The following is a 6,201-nucleotide window of genomic DNA, read 5'->3' on the forward strand; positions in this document are numbered from 1 at the left end:
ATAATGCCATATCATATATTAATGACTCAATGCTCAATCAAAACTTCATAGATATTGCGCTTGTGTATAGCGTGCATGACCGTCCCCGACCACTGTGGCATACTTGTGGCCTATAATTGAATATTGACTTATAATTATATCGATATTGGTAAGACACATATGTGGATAAGAATCCATTATAGTTCACATATTATGGACCATAGTTACCAAATTAATGGATATAGTGCAATTGATTTATGTCTTTGGTACTTAAAAGTAATGTTGTTGACATGGAGACTATCATATGATGGCCATACGCCTAGCTATTATGAGATAATATAATACACATTCCAAAATAAAATATGTTATTTACTACCAACTATTTTGTTGTGTAAAAGAATCCATAATAAAAGCTGTTTTTTACTATGAATTTTATCTCGTAACAAGACTTCCTACAAAAACGACTTCATTCTATATTTTTGCAATGATATTATTTTGTTATGAAAGAACCGTATTTATTAATAAAGAAAGTGAACTAGACAATGTCACAAGATCAATTTACTTTACTTCCCATCTTCGTTTGGCTTCAATCTACAATTTTTGTATCTTATTCAACCTTTTTTTGTTTTTCTCAAACTCCCCAATCTATATCTGTGTGCCTCGATAATAAGAACTCATGTTGTACATGATAAACTTGATTCATTCTACAAATAAATACCTGAATAATAAGAATAAAAAAGTATTAGTCGGTTTTGTGTTTGCATAGACACTTTTACTTTTTCTTTGGTTTGTGGCCCTTTGTTAATCAACTTTATCAGCTATAAAACAATGGTATTAGTTGGGTTATTTTATACTTTATTACCATATTTCTTGTCACATGTATGTCTTTGATTCCTTCTTTTGTTGGTACCGGATGAGGTTGATTTATCCGTCACTAATTTTATCTATCTCATACTGTAAGTTTTCTTTTATTTGTCAAAACTATTTTTACTTGAAAGTAAAATATTGATCAGGTAAAAATGTTCTTAGAGAATATGGTAAAAAAGTTGAAAATCTGTGCAGAACTATGATTTTGTCTATTGAATATTTATAATATCCACACTTTTATCTAACAATGCACACCTATCAATATATTTTTCAATTAATCACGTCTCTTTGGCTTGTTCATTCGGATAACTTGTATTGGCATCATTTAATCGAGCATCCGAAAATTTGTAGCAATTGGAATCCTCACGTAGATATGGAGCCAAGGTCTAGAGCTCATTGCCTTGGTCAAACAAATAATATTATACTCATTCTAGATCATATATATAGGACACTTTTCATGTTCATTGCTTTGTTTCAATAACTTTTAACGCTTTTAATTTGCATTAATGATATATGAACTCATTGCACAGGGGACAATCGAAGAAAGGATGATCCGATTGACGAAAAAGAAAATGGTCCTAGAGCATCTTGTTGTTGGAAGGCTGAAAGCACAAAATATTAATCACGTAAAGTTGTTTTATTCTAGAAGTAATATATGCTTTTAATCCGATAAAGAGCATATTTTCTCTCGCACTTGTTTTAATTGTTCATTTTCTGTGACTAATAATTGTATTTGCACAGTATTACTTCCTATCAGATTATACTTAGCAAAGTGTAGAAATTATAGACTTGTTCTACTCTATATCATCCATGTCTGGAACTAAATAAATCTACAAGTATTATAACCAAGATGAATACAAGGTTGATTACTTAAATAGAAACAAGGCTTGAAAAACTAATCAATGAATAAAGTAATTACTATAAAGCAAATGGAATTATTGTTTCAAGAAAATTAAATTAAGATATATTAAAATATAGCTTTTCCTCTATGCTATGCAAACAACCTATATTTGCAGTGCACGAAAAGTGTGCATAAATCCTAACTTTAAAAATAGAACATTTGTGCAATATTTATTTTCAAAGCAAGTTGCATAGTTATTTTATTTTCGTTTTACTATGATGTTGTAAGTAATGTTGCTTTGTAAACTTGGCTTGTTCACAGGTTTCGAGTGCATCAAGCTTGCAACAACCGACATTGAGTGGATTGTGAGATGTTTCATCATTCAATGAACAAAACGTCCTCTATCTATTTCTGAATTTTTTTTTCAAACTATCTCAATTTTGGAACATGTGACTGAAAAATCAATAAATTAGCCCATGTCATCTATGGTAGAGGACAATCTTGTTAGCATAGTGCTAATATGATGAATATAGTACAATTCATTTCGTCGTTCTTCTGCTTATTTACTTATGGCTTTATACGGATATCACGAAGCAAGCCCACAAACCATCAAAACCTACAAAATTGGGTCACGCAGATGATAGTGACCATGAAATCAACTTTCGAGAAATGATCTTGAACGTTCAAAATCGAGAACCCCGTGACTAGGCATCAAGGGTTCTACTGAGATTTACACAAATTAGTGTATCCATATGATGGGTGTTTTGGCTCATTAACGATAGACGTGTGGCATCTATACATTATTAATGGATGGTTGACAAACGTTTATCAAGCCGACTAAACTGACATGGAAGGAGTTGTCATATCAAAGCCCATGACATGATTGGTATGACTTGAACTCTTCAACTCCAATAATACATTATTTAGTCCATAAACTTGAAGGTCTACAATAGCTTCATGCATTGGGCAACTGTGTATGCAGACATATTGGGCCAGTGAGGACTTCCAGTAGGAGTCATCGATGAATAAGGCAAACCGGGCAGCGGGCGTCCTCAATTATGTACCGGGAGGGGTCTTCCTCAGTTAGCATGCACAAGAGTAAGTTGGTAAGTAAATACGATGCTTTATCATTATTTTTTAAATATTCATTAAATTAAATTAATTATATATTTATTAAATATGTTAATAAATTATAAAATTCAAAAATTAGGAATGGGTTTAGTAATATACAGAAATGTTACAAATTTAAATACATAACCATTCCAAATACCGTTTCTAAAATCGTTCTAAACACGTGTTCCTAAACTGGATGGACCATTTCAAATACAATTGCTACAACTATTTCAAGCAAGCATTCCTAATTAGTAGCTAACCCGTTCCAAATACCATTGCTTTCCCAATTTCTAATATGTGTTCCAAACTAAGAAAATCGTTCCTAATACTATTAGTAAAACAGTTCTACAAACGTGTTCCTAGTTAAGACAATCGCTCCTAAACCCATAACAGTTTGAAGTTCTAGAACCCATTCCTAGATTTATCACCTACACAAATAAAAATAGTTCTAAAATTTAGGCACGAGTATTAAAATGTCCATTCCAAAAGTTCCCTGACAAAATTAATTCATCCGTTCCAACACCCACCCCAAACCATTCCAATTCAAAAAATAAAAATAATTTGGACAAATTCAAAATTAGTAAGGATTTTGAATGACCGTTACAATTCCCGTCCCAAATAAGAACAATTTTCGCATAACTGTTCCTAAATTTTTTTAATGTCGTCTGCCAGGATGGATTTTCAACCGTTCTAAAATCCACTTCAAATAAGTTTTGTATCTTGAAAGCCATTCCAAACTCAAAAAAAAAAAAAGGTTCCAAAACCCTCCCCAAGTCACGCCTTTTTTTGCAGTGATATATTAATGATAAGAAACATATATTCATAGTATATTGTTGATTTGTGGGTGTTAAATGGGATCCATACTACTATGCACACCTGACAAATATGCCCCACTTATTGCCACAATTAATTCAGTAGCAAAATATGGATACTTAATGTGTGAATAACACCACGAGCACACATGTATGGCTAAAATATATTATTACACTATATATGCACATAACATGTCATTGTGTAGAAAACGTGTCTATAGTGTGTGTGCCCTTATGTTCTGTTACAAACAAAGAAAACCACAAGTGAAAATAATGAACAAACATATAAACTACGTTATGGATAACATAACATACAAAAAGCAGAGCCATATGACATCACAGGAAAACTCTAGCTTAGTAATTGCGAATACAATACTAGTTAATTTATTTCTTCCCACTGCCGTTTCAACCACTCATTATACATAGAGCTAGCCAAATCATCTACCAAGTAGTCCAGCAGTACTGGTCTCAATAGTCCACACGCAGTTCACATGAGTTTTCCTCACCGCCGTCACTTGCATCCCATCTCAAGTTCTAAAGGATCATCAAGCATTTCATCTTGTAAGAAGTTATATAGAAGGCAACATGCTAGGATTATCCTATTTTTGGACTTTAACAGGCTAGAATGACTAAGTAGTATTCCCCATCAGATTTGTAGAAATCCTGAAGCTCTCTCTATAACATTAGGTACCAATGACTGTTTCAAGTTAAAGAGCTTTTCTCGGTTTTGAGGCCCCCTGCACCAGAATCCCATTTTCATAGGTGGTAGTGAAAACTGTACGGTTTCAAGATGCCTTCAGCATTTGCATAACCATTGTCAGTTAAATAGTAGTTGCCCCTTATAACACGAAGACACATTTAGATAAGCATGAAGTCACTTATTAATAATACAAAACAAAAGTTTTCATTAATTGTTCATTATACTACAGGATTAATATGTAAATGTGGCTGTATTATACTAGTACATCTGGCATACCTAAAGGCACTTAGAGAGCATTGGGTCTGTGGATAGCATCGTGTAAAACACGGCTATCATCTCCAGTACTTTCCCAACTGATGAGGACATATATAAATTGCATGTTTGGATTGGAAACCCTAAGGACATTGATGGCTACTTGACCTTTCAATGTGCGTAAATGACCTCTTCAAGGACTCTAACTTCAATGAATGTTCCATCCTGAGCACCTAAACAACCCTACAACAATTCCCATAAATGATAACATTACATTTTTAAAAGCATGCAACGGTTGGAAACTTCATGTATCAAGCTAGAACTAATCATTTATTATAACAAGCAAAAAGTTACCTTAGCCCATCTCCAGTTGGGGTTGGGAAAATCTGCTATGATTGGAGTCGGATTTCGAAGAAAACGGTATGCATTTTTAAAATGTTGTTGAGCATATCATGAAAATGCTTGGTCACTGTTCGGGCAGATTTTATGAACTCATGTTTGACCACACAATTATTTTTGTGGTGGGAAATAACAATTTAGAATATGGCCACTTGTTTTGAGACAGTTACATGCCTAATCTTAGAAACCCCACCGAAATGTTCCAAAAGAAAAAACAAAGATCGAAGAATGACGATCCATACTTAGGTCTCGTAGACACGACTCATCACTAATGGCTACTAACCTATGCAGGTTCATAACTTGGTGAAGAATCCTAGATGTAAGTGTGTATCACCGAGGATGAACACGTGTTTGAGTAGTGCTTGTACAGTTGAGATATTGAATTACATAAAGAAAAAAGGGTAAGAGCAACAACAATCTCAAGCATAATTTAGTATGCAGCGATCAAAACTAGTATTTACCTAGTTGACCTCATCCTAAATGACATACAAATAATTTAACTATGTTACATGAAGCACTAAAGAGAATAACATTCACAGTAAATAAAGAAAGGCAGGAGCAACCTTGCCCATTAACTAGAGTAATATACAAAAGTTCATAAGTACTTATCATCAACATAATAAATAATTTGTTCGTAACTAGTAACAGGATACACACTCACATAATTATAGAAACATCCATAAAATCAACCCACATTAGTGCCTAAATACCACATAACTAATTTCACATATAAAAAGTTGTGGAAGTCTAGCATAGGGATATGGAAAAACATGGTGATATCACACCAATTTCAGAATAAGTGACTAGAAAGCAAATTAGGTTTGTTACTGTTCTTCAATATTTATCATACTAATATAATGATCAATAAAGTAAGTATTCATTAATGGAAAAAGTGTTTGTTGTGTTTACTACTAATGTTGAACAAGGTTTCAACGTTATAATAAATTCCTACAGATAGAATGGTTTAACCATTGGAGTTGGGTTGGGCATAGGTCGAAGGATATGAGACTATCTTATGAGGGTTGGTTTAAAACATTTTATGTCGATGAGTTCGAGATAAGGCATCAAGAGTCGTATATGGAGTGGTACTAAGTATTGTAGTGTCGTGTTTCATCTACAGGAGACATAAGTCGTCTATGCAATTTTAGTGGTTAATTGGCTAGGTAATCGACTAATTTGTGAGAATCTTTATATGAACACCTTATAGGCTTGGTCGGTAGGACTGCAAGTCTTATTTT

The sequence above is a fragment of the Sesamum indicum genome, linkage group LG13 (assembly GCF_026168435.1).
Source record: "Sesamum indicum cultivar Baizhima isolate 11 linkage group LG13, ASM2616843v1, whole genome shotgun sequence".
Lineage (NCBI taxonomy): Eukaryota > Viridiplantae > Streptophyta > Magnoliopsida > Lamiales > Pedaliaceae > Sesamum > Sesamum indicum.